Genomic DNA, 17,405 nt, shown 5'->3' with positions numbered 1-17,405 from the left:
CTGAGCTACCGAAGCAAGTTTGGATGGTAGGAGACAAGGTACTGGCAGAAGTAAAGCTGTGAGTACCGGGCGTGAGTCGTGCTGTTGAAATACTTTGATATTTACAACATGACTGTAGAAGTGAATTACGGAAGAAAAAGTTATTACTACTACTACTATAGCTGCTACTACTACTATCAGTGAAGAAATATTATCAGTATAATAGCATCTCACAAAATTTGTCGTCGATGCAGCTTAGCGATATTAACTTGATGACCGTTTACTGGGACAGTACAAATACCATTTCAGAATTCTGAAACCTACATAGAATTCTTGTCTTGGGAGACACGGAAACGCACACCACAGCATTTCTGTAGCTGATTTAGCAAAACGCCTGACGAAATTAAGTGAGTCTTCTTCCATCTACTTCATTTGCGAGGCCTTTCCCTGTTCCACCCCTGATTTATTGAGCGCCGTAAATAACCTCCCACGATTTAGGTCATTAAAAGTTAATTTCGGCGAGGGTAGCATCTGATAGCCTTAAATATTCCGAAAAGCACATCTACGGTTTCGGACTGGTTTTATAATTAGCGGCTGAATTTCTGATAGCTCCACATCCTCTTTATATTTAGCATCCCGCTTGAAGGAAAACAACGAATACATAATTTTTTAGTACTTGTCTTCTTCCTAATCTCCTTGACGAAGTAGAAATGTTTTCTCAGCAACAGTCTACTGTGCAAAGAGAGCTGAGAAAATATTTGTGACTCCTTTTAACGGCAGACGATGGAACCACAGTTTTAGTACCTGCACATGTTGACTACAACTGATGAAGTATCACTGTTTTCGATTTATGAGCGTATCCGAGAGATTATTACCTGACATTGTGAAGATGGAGAAAACGGACAACAAACGTATTTCTACACACATAAAGTCTTTAAAAACTTGAAACCTTTTACATCTAAATTAGCTAACTAGTTCTGGTTGAAAAAAATCAGGCATCTTCAAATATGAAAGGAATAAGCAGATGGAAAATTGCTGTAGACGCGATTTTTTTACAGTGATAGTTTTCCAGAAAAAGGGTTTTAACGCAATATATAGCTAAAGAGAGAGCATACTCAGTTTGGCGAGAAGTTAATGTTAACAGTACGTAAAAATAATAAAATGAACCATCTGAATAGCAGGAAGCTGCGCAAACCTTCTAGGAGATGCTGCATCCAACGCTAGCTGATTTTGTATTAACCTCGTGACTTATTTTGCATTTGCATATTCAATTTTGCTTTGTATCTGTAAGTATTGTTATCTTTTCTACTGATATGTCACATTGTCTTAATATTGTCTTACATCTTACCACTTTTTACTATGGGCTAGTCTTCAAAACCACGTGATAATTTTTATCTTGCCATATGCCATATGCTTTTTCTTAGGTATTTTATTTTATTATTATTATTGTTCCAATATTAGTTTTTCATGTTACTGTTATAAATTCTTATTTTCATTGAAGTTTTGGAACTCTGCATACTGGTGCGACACATGCAGGTCTGTTTGGGAACTTTTCTGTTCAGCTTATGAGAATACACTAAGCTGCCACTTTGCTGTGTTGCTGGGACTAGTTCACTATCAACAGTGACTTGCTCGCACATCTGTATAATGTACATAAGTTAACAGACAAGTTACTTCATACAGAGATCCAATGCACAGACGTTTATCTTACACTTGTGTTCATTTTCGTCTAGTATGTTATGGTTGGTTTTATAACTGCTTACTTATTTCGGACAGTGCATACTGTTTCTTGTATTTGTGTTATATTTTTCTGCTTGTTTATTTGTTCTTAGCTATGTCGTTCTTATTACCCTACTTTTATAGGTTTGCAAGGACTGTGTTGTTCTTCTGTCGATAGGGTCCAATTCTAATGCACATAAGCCGTTCATGAGATTCACTGTGAAACACAATGATTCATCTTATACATTTTTTCAGTAGAAATTCGTCCTGCTATTCAGGCGCTGTGTTTCATCGTTTTCACATACTGTTAATATTAATTTCTTTCTGCATTGGGTATGTTCTATCTCTTAACTTAAATATTGTAAAGTTTTTTCTGGAACTTCTTCAATACGGAAAATCTTTTCACTTATAGCAATTATCTCTCTGCTTATTCCTTCCAGATCTGAAGATGGTTAATTTTTCAACCGAAACTTTTTGTCTAATGATTGTTATCCAACTGAAATCCACACCATTCATAGTTTTGTACTATTTCTCTCTCTCTCTCTCTCTCTCTCTCTCTCTCTCTCTCTCTATATATATATATATATATATATATGTATATAAAACACAGGGTGTTACAAAAAGGTACGGCCAAACTTTCAGGAAACATTCCTCACACACAAAGAAAGAAAATATATTATGTGGACATGTGTCCGGAAACGCTTACTTTCCATGTTAGAGCTCATTTTATTACTTCTCTTCAAATCACATTAATCATGGCATGGAAACACACAGCAACAGAACGTACCAGCGTGACTTCAAATACTTTGTTACAGGATATGTTCAAAATGTCCTCCGCTGGCGAGGATACATGCATCCACCCTCCGTCGCATGGAATCCCTGATGCCCTGATGCAGCCCTGGAGAATGGCGTATTGTATCACAGCCGTCCACAATACGATCACGAAGAGTCTCTACATTTGGTACCGGGGTTGCGTAGACAAGAGCTTTCAAATACCCCCATAAATTAAAGTCAAGAGGGTTGAGGTCAGGAGAGCGTGGAGGCCATGGAATTGGTCTGCCCCTACCAATCCATCGGTTACCGAATCTGTTGTTGAGAAGCGTACGAACACTTCGACTGAAATGTGCAGGAGCTTCATCGTGCATGAACCACATGTTGTGTCGTACTTGTAAAGGCACATGTTTAGCAGCACAGGTAGAGTATCCCGTATGAAATCATGATAACGTGCTCCTTTGAGCGTAGGTGGAAGAACATGGGGCCCAAACCAAAATGAGCTCTAACATGGAAATTAGTCGTTTCCGGACACATGTCCACATAATATCTTTTCTTTATATGTGTGTGAGGAATGTATCCTGAAAGTTTGGCCGTACCTTTTTGTAACACCCTATATATATATATATATATATATATATATATATATATATATATATATATATATCGTGACAGAAAACAGTTAACGACGTAAGGAGGAATTAAGCGGCAGGTTGGTCTTTGAAATTTTGTATGTGTAAATTACAAGTAACCCTTGGAAAAAATATGTAAGATGTGCTACCGCTTTCAAACCTCACAGTTTCTGATAATCACAAAAACTCCATGATAGATCTTCCGTGTAACATTTAGTCTTTGCATCAACCTTATGTTCGAAATACGATACTGAAAAACGACTGAAAGACGCTCGTAATTCCTGAGCCCTTTCAAATGACTGTATGTGGAATGACCTATAAGGGTGCAAGCGCAAAAGAGTTGAATTTTGCTGGTATTTAAGCTATGCATCACAGAAGTTGGAAAGGAAAAAACAGGTACATAGAAGATAACTGCGAAGAAACCGTGGGTAACAGAAGAAATACTTCATTTGATCGATAAAAGAAGACAGTAAAAATATGTTCAGGGAAATCCAGGAATGCAGAAATACAAGTCGCTGAGGATTGAAATAAATAGCAAGTTCAGGGAAGCTAAGACGAAATGGCAGCACTAAAAATGTGAATAAATTGGAATAGAAATGATTGTCGGATGGACTGACACGTATAGGATAGTGAAGATAACATATGGTGAAATTAAAAGCAAGGGTGCTAACATTAAGAGTGAAATGGGAATTCCACTATTAAATACGGAGGAGAGAGTAGATAGATGGAAAGAGTACACTGAAGTCCTGTATGAGGAGAAGATTTGTATTACGTGATAGATGAAGAATCAAGAGTCAATTTCGAAGAGGCAAGGGATCCAGGTTAGAATCAGAATTTTAGAGGGCTTTGAAGAACGTAAGATCAGATATGACGGGAGGGATAGATAACATTCCACCAGAATGTGCATCCAACTCGCTGATAAGAATAATATTCCAGAACAATGGAATAGAAAACTGAAGACGTGTTAAATGACGATCAGTTCGGCTTTAGGGAAGGTAAAGGCACCAGAAAAGTAATTCTGACGTTGTGGTTGATAATGGAAGCAAGACTAAACAAAAATCAAGACACGTTCACAGTATCTGTCTACCTGGAAAAAGCGTTCGACAACGTAAAAAGCTGCAAGATGTTCGAAATTCTGATAAAATAGGGGTAAGCTATAGGGACAGGTAATATGCAGTATGTACAAAGCCAAGAGGGAGTAGTAAGAGTGAAAGACCAAGAACGAAGTACTCCGATTAAAACAGGTGTTGTCTTTCGCACCTACCGTTCAATTTGTACATCGAAGATGCAATGATCGAAATATGAAAATAAGTGAAAGATCTAGGAGTGGAATTAAAATTCAAGGTGAAGGGATATCAATTATACGATTCGCTGAAGATATTGCTATCCTGATTGAAAGTGAAGAACAATTACATGATCTGCTGAGTGGTATGAACAATCAAATGAGTACAGGATATGGATTGACAGTAAATCGAAGTTAGACGAAAGTAATGAGAACCAGCAGAAATGAGAACAGCGATAAATTTAACATTAGGATTGATAGTAATGAAGTAGTTGAAGTTAGTTAACTCTGCTGCCTAGGCAGCAAAGTAACCAATGATGGATGGAGCAATGAGGGGATCAAAAGCAGACTAACGCTGGCAAAGAAGGGTATTCCTGGCAAAAACAAGTTTACTAGTATCAAACATAGGCCTTAATTTGAGAAATAAATTTCTGAGATTGTACTTTTGGAGCACAACATGATATGGTAGTTACATATGGATGTGGGAAAAATGGATCAGAAGAGAACCAAAGTATTTGGGGTGTTGTGCTACAGACTAATGTTGAAAATTATGTGGACTGATAAGGTAAGGAATGAATAGGTTCTGCCCAGACACAGAGAGGAAACGATTATGTGGAAAACACTGGAGAAGGAAGAGGATGATAGGATATCTGTTAGATCAAGGAATGACTTCCACTGTATTAGAGGGAAAGGAAGACGGACATTGTATCACATCCAGAAAATAATTGAGGTTGTATGTTGTAAGCGATACTCTGAGATGAAGATGTCGGCAGCGGAGAAGAATTCGTGGCGGTCCGCATCAAACCTGTCAGAAGACTGATGAGTCAAAAAGAAGCTTTGTGTAGTACACAGTAAAGAATGCGGTCTGTCGTTCTTTGCTTATAGCGGGCTGTAATGTATAATGCGAATTTCACTTGTGTATGCAATGAATGCTGTCCTTGCATAACCAGGTGTGAAGTTCCACAGATATCGGAAGGGAATATGAAATTTTAGGTAACTATTGTTGAGATGGATAGATTGACAGAAATCAGATAAGATGTTTTAGTCCATTAATACTACACATACATACGTAGTTAACTGTTGTTGTTGTTGGGGTATTCAGTCCAGAGACTGGTTTGATGCAGCTCTCCATGCTACTCTATCCTGTGCAAGCTTCTTCATCTCCCAGTACCTACTTCAACCTACATTCTTCTCAATCTGTTTAGTGTATTCATCTCTTGGTCTCCCTTTACGATTTTTACTCTCCACGCTGCCCTCCAATACTAAATTGGTGATCACTTGATGCCTCAGATTACGCCCTACCAACCGATCCCTTCTTCTAGTCAAGTTGTGCCACAAATTTCTCTTCTCTCCAATTCTATTCAATACCTCTTCATTAGTTATATGATCTACCCAACTAATCGTCAGCATTCTTCTATAGCACCAATTTCGAAAGCTTCAATCCTCTTCTTGACTAAACTATTTATCGTCAACGTTTCACTTCCATACATGGATACACTCCATACAAATACTTTCAGAAATGACTTCCTGACACTTAAATCTATACTCGATGTTAACAAATTTCTCTGCTTCCAAAACGCTTTCCTTGCCATTGCCAGTCTACTTTTTATATTCTCTCTACTTCGACCATCATCAGTTATTTCGCTCCCCAAATAGCAAAACTGATTTACTACTTTAAGCGTCTCAATTCCTGATCTAATTCCCGCAGCATTACCCGATTTAATTCGACTACAATGTAGTTAATTATGTTATTTAAAATTACTTGAGATTTCGTAATTTCTCTGCAAGTCTTCCAGCGTACGCACTTCATTAAGAAATGACAGTCCATCTACAGCCACTTAAAATACGATGTTCGAATTGCATACACAATCTAAATCATCTTTTAACTACAGGATTTAGTGGGTGAATAAATTGTTCAAATGACTCTACAGCCCCCCTGCAGTGCCAAATGCAGAAATACAGTCAGGATCAGACGAAGTTACCTTGGAGTGTACTGCATTTTTTATAGAGTCATATGAAAATGGAATTGTTATGTTGAACAGGAAATTTTCACTAAAAGTTAGCGTTATCTCAGTTCTCTGAGTTTTCGTACTTTTGACAATAAATAAAACGAAGAGAAATTTACTTTTAATCAGCCAGGCTTCCAATGAAATTAACCATTTCACGCAGCCTTAAGAGACGCGAATACTCAGGACTCAAACAAAAAGATCGACTCTAGCTTGCGTGGGACTAGTTCCGATCTATCTCCTTACCACAGTTGCATATAGACGCTCTCTGAGTGTTTTAGGAATTTGGTGTTGTACCTATGGCCTGCAAGGTAGGAAGATACTACGTCACATATGCAGAGTTCACAAGAGTGCAGCAGTGTGGTCAGTGATGTAATTAGACAATTATCTCACAGTCGGTTCCACTACACTCCCTGTACTGGAAACGTTATCGCTAACAGAAATTAGTGTATGGGTTCCAGTGTAACTATATGTTAGCAATAATGAAAATCTTAGATTTTCGTTATAATAAGGTCATTTATTTTTACTCTATGACTTCATGACGTGAACAAGTGTTCACGTAATGACTCTCGCAATCGTTTCAGCTTGGCGCGAGTCGCCTCGCTCAAACACTCGACGATTTGCTGCCAAGTGAACGAGTGAATGCTTCTGGCTGTAATTTGGCTACATCAACGCTGGTGGCCATGTATTTTCTTTCTGGCCAATCAGAACATTAGTCCTTGTTGTAACTACACCCACTAGAGTTTCTGTAGCCTAACATAGGCGAAATTTATTTCATAGCGCAGAGTTTAAGTTCTACTGCGTAATACTGAGATAAACAGCTTTTTCTTTCATGGGAGTTTTAACACAGGTTGCTACAGTGAGCCATCAGTGTTTTGAGTTGAGTACCTCTGGTCATTTATCTGTCACCCCCAGCCATGTTCGTGTTGGATGGTTTGCCGAAGGGTCATTGTTAAAAGCACCGACAAGCGATATTCCTTTGTGTGGGTTTTGGCATAACACTGGGATGGGCGTTACTGTCGTAAAATCCTTCTTCCCTCAGAACTGCGTCTTGTAGCTTGGGTCTGGGAATTTTCTTGCACACAATTAGTAGAGTGAGTGTTAGTGGTTTATAGTCACGAAATGCTTTCTCGTTTATTCTCTTTGTCTGTCAATAATTCGTACATTTTCATCTATGTCATATGACATATTGATTTAACGAGAATTGTTTCAGGAATTCAATGTAAGGTATGTTATGTTTTGGTATCTTACATATCACCATCCTTCTGCAATAGTTTTGGTACTGAGGTTAGACAGTGATTGAGGCATTGTCTAAGTCAGTCAAAAACTATACTTTTTCACAAGCACTGAATATTGGTGAGCCACTTGGTCTAGTCCTTATTCCATTTAATTCTATTGATTTGTACACTTTAATTTTTAATATGGTTAACTTTGTCAATGATTTAATTATCTCCCTGAAGTTAAGACTATAATTTTTCTTATTAGTATTGATATCAATTTCTTTTTCTTGTTTATTTAAATGTGTTGTGTGTATTTTACATTTCATACCAAAGATGATGAGCCTCTCATATCGATCTTTTAATGCTATTTTCTAAACCATTTACAATTTAATTCAGCTCAAAAAGTTAAATGACTTTATACATAATACAAAAGTGCATTGTTTACATTCTGTTGATTGTTTTACAAAAATTATGATTCTAACACTAATATAAGCATGAAAATAATTCTTTAGCAGATCCTACTCATGTCAAAATTTTAAAACTTGATATTAATGATTTATGCAAAATTTAAAAATATTATTGTGGCATAAATGTTAATACACCCATATTATTCTAAAAACAATATTATTCTAACAGATAATGTGGTTATTAAGGAATGTTTTGTTGATACGAATAAAATTTTAGAGTATCACACTCGTATACAGTAAATTGAAAATGTTATCTTTAAGACACAATACATATGAACAGGTCTTATTTTTAATATATTATTCTAGTTAATATTATAAGTACATAAATCATCTCTTTACAAACAGGTTTCTCCTGCATTACTCATGAAACAAAGATTATGAAAAGACTGTTATACAGTTCACACAGACACACTTTCACATATCGTATCAAGAAATGTAAATTGCAGCAATACATCAAAGTCCTATGTTAATTGTTGTGCTTTTGCTGTCTTTTTCACTGTCTGACACTGATTTTACCGAATTTTGACTATTTTCACATGGTGTCTACGAATGTTCTTAGGTGAGGTTGGCGATAAAAGTCCTTGAACGAAGCTAAAGGACTTGTGAGAGATGTTTGTCTGCAAAACTTTGGGTGTGGAGCGTTGCTCTTCATCGAATTTTGCAACAGGATGTTGCCATAGTTAGGGGTGGCTCTCACAATAATGTGGACCTTTTAGTGAGGAGTCTCGTTGAGTACTGCCTTTAAAGACATGTATTTTTCTTCTCAAGCGATTGCTGCAGGTATTTATATTTTTGTAGAACTTCTTAGACAACCAGTTAACACCAGGATGGGTATTTGTAAGGTATATCTTGCAATAGTTTCACCAATCTTCCCTGTTCAGCATCAGTCTTGGGACTCTTCAGCTTCTGCTCTTCCAAGCATCTTCCTTTCTTCGGAATTGCACCCTGTCTCTTCTCTGGGCAGGCTATAGGAAATTATTGACTACTAGTTGCTTTGAAGTTTTACATTTGTTAGTGCTTCAGTCGTTGATTAAGACTTGTAGTTCAGCATTGATTGACTGATTTTCCTTCAGCTCTGTTGTTCAATATAGTATCGCAGTTTGGTGGCGACAGTGCTATTCTACAAACAATTTTTTTGTCCAATTGTGCCTCAGCCACGCTGGGGTTTCGCCGAGGCGTTTTGCCTTTACTCCGCGCACTGGCTGCTGTTTCTATTGTTATATCTCGTTGTTCCCCGCAGTCCTCCCAACTTGAGTATTGGTCGAAAGTGAATTTTCTCAAGGCCCGGACCCAACGTCGATTTTCTGCTGCTCATCAACCTTCCTTGTACTTTCATTTTCATGCCATGATTGCTACAAGAATTAGGTACAGGGGTTGTCTTGGTTACAAATCACCATCCTTCTCGTGCCCTTGCCAGCACCTTCGCATCGTAGAAAATCGCTGATCTCGTCCATTCACGTCCCATATACATTTTCAGTTGTCGTCTGCCTCATTGTCGTGGTCAACTGACTATTGTTTCTTGCAGGAGGCTTGAGCACAAAAATCTCTGTTTAAAATCTCCCAAAGGTCCAAAGCGAGGGGAAAGATCCACCGTGGTATAACAATCATGTACGAAAGGTACTACGGAAACAAAGAAAGCTTCATCATAGTTTTAAGAGTAGTCGAATCATAGCTGATAAGGAAAAGCTGAACGAAGCGAAAAAGAGCGTAAAGAGAGCAATGAGAGAAGCATTCAACGAATTCGAACATAAAACATTGGCAAACAATCTAAACAAGAACCCTAAAAAGTTTTGGTCATATGTAAAATCGGTAAGCGGATCTAAATCACCTATTCAGTCACTCGTTGACCACGATGGCACCGAAACAGAGGACGACCGAAGAAAGGCAGAAATACTGAATTCAGTGTTCCGAAACTGTTTCACTGCGGAAAATCGTAACACGGTCCCTGACTTCAGCCGTCGCACGGACGCCAAAATGGAAAATATTGAAATAAACGATATCGGAATTGAAAAACAACTGCTATCACTTAGTAGCGGAAAAGCATCCGGACCAGACGAGATACCCTTAAGATTCTACAGTGATTATGCTAAAGAACTTGCCCCCTTTCTATCAGCAATTTATCGTAGATCGCTGGAAGAACGTAAAGTACCTAGCGACTGGAAGAAAGCGCAGGTCGTTCCCATTTTCAAGAAGGGTCATAAATCAGATGCGAATAATTATAGGCCTATTTCGCTTACGTCAATCTGTTGTAGAATAATGGAACATGTTTTGTGTTCTCGTATTATGACGTTCTTAGATAATACAAATCTCTTTCATCATAACCAACATGGATTCCGCAAACAGAGATCATGTGAAACTCAGCTCGCCCTATTTGCCCAAGAAATTCACAGTGCCGTAGACACTGGCGAGCAGATTGATGCCGTATTCCTGGACTTCAGGAAGGCATTTGATACGGTTCCGCACTTACGTTTAGTGAAAAAAATACGAGCTTACGGAATATCGGACCAGGTTTGTGATTGGATTCAGGATTTCCTAGAAGAAAGAACACAACATGTCATTCTTAACGGTTCAAAATCTGCAGATGCAGAGGTAATTTCGGGAGTACCGCAGGGAAGCGTGATAGGACCTTTATTGTTTACAATATACATAAATGACTTAGTTGACAACATCGGTAGCTCCGTGAGGCTATTTGCAGATGACACGGTTGTCTACAAGAAAGTAGCAACATCAGAAGACTCGTACGTACTCCAGGAGGACCTGCAGAGGATTAATGCATGGTGCGACAGCTGGCAGCTTTCCCTAAACGTAGATAAATGTAATATAATGCGCATACATAGGGGCAGAAATCCATTCCAGTACGATTATGCCATAGGTGGTAAATCATTGGAAGCGGTAACGACCGTAAAATACTTAGGAGTTACTATCCGGAGCGATCTGAAGTGGAATGATCACATAAAACAAATAGTGGGAAAAGCAGGCGCCAGGTTGAGATTCATAGGAAGAATTCTGAGAAAATGTGACTCATCGACGAAAGAAGTAGCTTACAAAACGCTTGTTCGTCCGATTCTTGAGTATTGCTCATCAGTATGGGACCCTTACCAGGTTGGATTAATAGAAGAGATAGACATGATCCAGCGAAAAGCAGCGCGATTCGTCATGGGGACATTTAGTCAGCGCGAGAGCGTTACGGAGATGCTGAACAAGCTCCAGTGGCGGACACTTCAAGAAAGGCGTTACGCAATACGGAGAGGTTTATTATCGAAATTACGAGAGAGCACATTCCGGGAAGAGATGGGCAACATATTACTACCGCCCACATATATCTCGCGTAATGATCACAACGAAAAGATCCGAGAAATTAGAGCAAATACGGAGACTTACAAGCAGTCGTTCTTCCCACGCACAATTCGTGAATGGAACAGGGAAGGGGGGATCAGATAGTGGTACAATAAGTACCCTCCGCCACACACCGTAAGGTGGCTCGCGGAGTATAGATGTAGATGTAGATGTAGATGTATGCCTAGTGCCTAATTTACGCCTCTTCACAAATTCTTTACATGGCTTGGCACACTATTTCTGTGTTAAAATTCTAGTTTTCTATCAGGTTCCAATTTGTTCCTGATATCTTGAGCTAATGAGACTCCTTACGTTCGTTATGTGTGGTGTCGGGGTGTGGCATGTTAGTATATTATTAAATCCTGATTTATCCGTTTCACCTTTGTAAACTCTATATATCATGTTTGTTACTATACATATCGGTTTGTGACACTTCTCGTTCCTCCTCCTCTGTCTGTTCTTTTCTGCAGACCCTGGTCACATCCTGTCTGAAACATACTTGATATCTTCTTTGATATTATTTACTGATGCCTATAAGTGATTATTCATCATACCTTTAAATAAGGCTTACATGATGAAGTCTTAAACTTATACCTACCTCATTCTATGCTCGATTCGTTTTGTCTAAACCATTTTGATTGAGTCGTGCAACATCGTATCTTAGGTCTGGAAGGCTATTGCTCTTCCACCTATGTTTGACACTGTGCAGCCCTGGATTAAAGAAAAGTGTAATGTCCCAAATGTGACTATCTTCTTCCCGTTTATCACAGCTTGTCTTTGATTCAAAATTTCGTTCCTGTTTTCATCTCCACCATTAATTTCAGTATGATAACGAAATTGGCCTCGATCTTTGACCTTGGCACGAAAGAGTTAACCTTATTTGTTTCTTAACATCAGCAATGTGATTTCTGATGGGACCCCTCACATTAATCTTCTTCGCTTTTGAGATGGCTAGTTCTTCATTAGCATTGCATTGGTGATATATGTCCTCCGATATCGCAGTTAGCTTTCTTCCGCTGGCTATGACTACCTTAATTGGGATTTTTGCTACCATGGCCCAAACAACTGTTTGAATCTCGACCGGTTTGCTCCGTTATTCCTCATCTCCCAGCATTGAAGCAATCTCTATTGAATCATGCGTGAGTCGTTTCGGGATTTTTACCTGTGAGTTCGAACCTTCTATAGGATATGGCTCAACCACTATCTCTCTCTCTTCTACAACTTCTTATCCACATTTAACTTCGTCATCCCTCAGCTAAACTACATCCGTCTTTATTTCTTCGCGGAAACTCCCAGATAGTCGCATCTAAGTGTCTTTATTATATCTTTGTAACTTCCATGATTGTACACATTAGGACCTGTGCCCAATTGTAATTTATTTTCATCTTCTGTCAACTGCACATTATCTTCCTTGAGTTCGTTTTCCCTGGTCTTAACCTCAAGTACATGGGCATTTCTAATTATTTCGTCCATTAGGACCTGTGCCCAATTGTAATTTATTTTCATCTTCTGTCAACTGCACATTATCTTCCTTGAGTTCGTTTTCCCTGGTCTTAACCTCAAGTACATCGGCATTTCTAATTATTTCGTCCTTATTCTCTTGTCCCATTGTGCCTGCCTCTGGTAGCTCGTTTCCTTTGTCAGTATCCTCCCAATTAATTTCTCCCCAGCACGATGTTGTTGTTTTCCTGCTTTCGTTTGATCCCTGCAATCCTGTTTCCTCATTTCTACATCTACATCTACATGATTACTCTGCAATTCACATTGAAGTGCTTGGCAGAGGGTTCATCGAACCACAATCATACTATCTCTCTACCATTCCACTCCCGAACAGCGCGCGGGAAAAGCGAACACCTAAACCTTTCTGTTCGAGCTCTGATTTCTCTTATTTTATTCTGATGATCATTCCTACCTATGTAGGTTGGGCTCAACAAAATATTTTCGCATTCGTAAGAGAAAGTTGGTGACTGAAATTTCGTAAATAGATCTCGCCGTGACGAAAAACGTCTTTGCTTTAATAACTTCCATTCCAACTCACGTATCATATCTGCTACACTCTCTCCCCTTTTACGTGATAATACAAAACGAACTGCCCTTTCTTGCACCCTTTCGATGTCTTCCGTCAATCCCACCTGGTAAGAATCCCACACCGCGCAGCATTATTCTAACAGAGGACGAACGAGTGTAGTGTAAGCTGTCTCTTTAGTGGACTTATTGCATCTTCTAAGTGTCCTGCCAATGAAACGCAACCTTGGGCTCGCCTTCCCCACAATATTATCCAAGAGGTCTTTCCAACTGAAGTTGTTCGTAATTTTAACACCCAAGTACTTAGTTGAATTGACAGCCTTGAGAATTGTACTATTTATCGAGTAATCGAATTCCAACGGATTTCTTTTGGAACTCATGTGGATCAACTCACACTTTTCGTTATTTACCGTCAACTGCCACCTGCCACACCATACAGCAATCTTTTCTAAATCGCTTTGCAACTGATGCTGATCTTCGGATGACCTTATTAGACGGTAAATTACAGGATCATCTGCGAACAACCTAAGAGAACTGCTCAGATTGTCACCCAGGTCATTTATATACATCAGGAACAGCAGACGTCCCAACACGCTTCCCTGGGGAACACCTGATATCACTTCAGTTTTACTCTATGATTTGCCGTCTATTACTACGAACTGCGACCTTCCTGACAGGAAATCACGAATCCAGTCGCACAACTGAGTCGATACCCAATAGGCCCGCAGCTTGATTAGAAGTCGCTTGTGAGGAACGGTGTCAAAAGCTTTCCGGAAATCTAGAAATACGGAATGAACTTGAGATCCCCTGTCGATAGCGGCCATTACTTCGTGCGAATAAAGAGCTAGCTGCGTTGCACAAGAACGATGTTTTCTGAAACCATGCTGATTGCGTATCAATAGATCGTTCCCTTCGAGGTGATTCATAATGTTTGAATACAGTATATGCTCCAAAACCCTACTTCAAACCGACGGCAATGATATAGGTCTGTAGTACGATGGATTATTCCTACTACCCTTCTTAAACACTGGTGCGACCTGCACAATTTTCCAATCTGTAGGTACAGATCTATCGGTGAGCGAGCGGTTGTATATGATTGCTAAGTTGGGAGCTATTGTATCAGCGTAATCTGAAAGGAACCTAATCGGTATACAATCTGGACCCGAAGACTTGCCCGTATTTATTACCTATAGTGACAAAATATTTATTTCTCCTGACAGTAAGCTATTCTCTTGGAAATAGCTCTCTGTTGTTTGAATATTAAATAACTCTGCAATGCTAATTACTTTACCTCTTAACTCAGTTTCCGATATGTCTGCTATATTTTGTTCCGGTAGTCCGTTTTCTGCGAAATTCTCCAACTAATTCCTGTCCATCCTGATGCTTGCGGTATCTCGACTTCTTTCAGTCCCTGCGGTTCTGTTCCTTCATCCTTCACCTCTCGTGATAAGGTGGGTATTTCTCTCATTACGTTGCTGCTTCTTGCTTGGGTTGGTGCGCCGTCCTCATTGACTTAGGCGCTCTCTCTCCATTTCGGACGTTTATCGGGTTTTGGTGGCCTTAGGTCCACGTCTTCTTTTGGTCCTTCCTGGCTTTGTTCAACTTGTCGATACGGGTCTCGTCGCTGGAAATTTGTCGGCCTGTTTGTTCTTCAATACCCGTGCGATTGCCGTTATTCCCCCTATACCAAGTACTAAAAAAAATTATTTATTCAACCAATGATATTCATACATAATAACCAACCACCTCATACATTAGTGGGTCTTAATTACTACAGTAAAGTTAATTCCTAGCAACATTATTAGAATTACAGGTTTTCTACCTTCTACCTTGCTACAGAATGTGAGAGCGTTTGTATACCAATTATTGCCATTCCTGGGTGGATAACCATTGCCATTTCTTGTTCCGCGTCCATACCCATTTCTCTCTTGGAATCGATTTCCATTTCTCGGCACAAAGTTATCACACGATTCGTAATAGCTGATATTCCCTCACGCGGCCTTCGGCCCATTTCGTGGTCTTTTATACACGTTTTCACGCGGGTTTCGCTTTTACCTTGCCTCATATTCCGAGAATATGAATTCTACTTCTCTCAAAATTCCATTGAAGGCTTCCACGTCCTTGCCTCCGAACCCTACCAATGACTGTTGGTATTTTAGTGGCAGCTTCATGGTACACCATGTAATCAATTCTCCGTCGCTGTACGGCACATCCAAACATTCGATTTTCTTTGCCATTGCTTCGGAAAACTATACAGGGCTCTTCTCTCCATAATTCTAGAAATATGGATTTTGTACGAGTTCGTTCATACGTCGCCCTATTTTGCGCTTCATTCGACCAATAGCGTGAGAGAAACTTATCTCTGAAATCTTCATATAATCGACATGTAGCTGCTATGTTTTGCATCGTTTCTGCTACTGTTTCAGACATATGGACACATGTAAAGTCTAGTTTGTGTGCTAATGTCCAATGTTCTGGTACTCCTCCTCTGAACTAATAAATGGCGTTGTGGATACAGTGTGTTTCCTTCACGGAAATGTTGAAACTTCCATACAGTAAGGAAATGATCGTTGTCGTACCACGCCATGGACCGTACGAAATTCGAGAGTTCTCGCCACTTCCGTTCCCGATCATTTCACGTGTCAGTCTTTCAGGTTGTGGTAAATCCATTGGATATCGCCCACTGTAGCTTTCGCCTAGTCTCACATGATATAGTTGAAGTGGGACGCAATGACTTTCTTCCATCGGCTATACGCGAGTGTCGGTATGCTTTACGCTATACGCAAAATCCCCAAGACTGGCTAAGTTTCACGGAAGCTCGAAATTTAGTGCGGACGTCAATGAGAGACGCTTTTAATAGTTTCCACAATGAAACATTGTCTCAAAATATGGTAGAAAACCCAAAGAGTTTCTGGTCGTATGTAAAGTACACCAGTGGCAAAAAACAGTCAATACCGTCACTGCGCGATAGCAATGGAAATGTTACCGATGATGGTGTCACTAAAGCGGAGTTACTAAATACAGTTTTCCGTAATTCCTTCACGAAGAAAGGACGAAGTAAATCTCCCAGGATTCGAAACCAGAACAGCTGTTAGCATGAGTGACATAAAAGTAGATATCTTAGGTGTTGCGAAACAACTCAAATCACTTAAGAAAGGCATGTCTTCCGGTCAAGAAGGTATACCAATCATGTTCCTTTCAGAGTACGCAGGCACAATAGCTCCTTTCTTAGCAATCATATACAACCGCTCACTTGACTAAAGGTCTGTTCCTAAGGACTGGAGGGGAGCACAGGTCACACCAATATTCAAGAAAGGAAATAGGAGTAACCCATTGAATTACAGACCCATATCAAAATGGTTCAAATGGTTCTGAACACTATGAGACATCTCTGAGGTCATCAGTCCCCTAGAACTCAGAACTACTTAAACATAACTAATCTAAGGACATCACACACATCCATGCTCGAGGCAGGATTCGAACCTGCGACCGCAGCGGTCACGCGGTTCTAGGATGAAGCGCCTAGAAACGCTCGGCCACAGCGGCCGGCACAGACTCGTGTAACTGACCTCAATTTGCAGTAGGATTTTGGAAGATATACTGCACTCGAACATTATGAATCACCTTGAGGAAAGTGACTTACTGATGCATAACCAACACGGATTCAGAAAATACCTTTCTTGTGCAACACAGCTAACTCTTTATTCCCATGAAGTAAAGAGTGCTGTCGACAAGGGGTTTCAGATCGATTCCATATTCCTAAATTTCCAGAAGGCTTTTGATACCGTTCCTCACAAGCTACTATTAATCAAATTGCGTGCATATGGAGTATCGGCCCAGATGTTTGACTGGATTCGTGATTTCCTCTAAGAGAGGTCACAGCTCGTAGTGATAGACAGTAAATCATCAAGTAGAACAGAAGTGATATCTGACATTCCGCAAGGTAGTGTCGTAGGCCCTCTGCTGTT

This window comes from Schistocerca americana, chromosome 6 (genome assembly GCF_021461395.2).
Source record: "Schistocerca americana isolate TAMUIC-IGC-003095 chromosome 6, iqSchAmer2.1, whole genome shotgun sequence".
Taxonomy (NCBI): Eukaryota; Metazoa; Arthropoda; class Insecta; order Orthoptera; family Acrididae; genus Schistocerca; species Schistocerca americana.
This window is presented reverse-complemented; position numbering follows the sequence as displayed.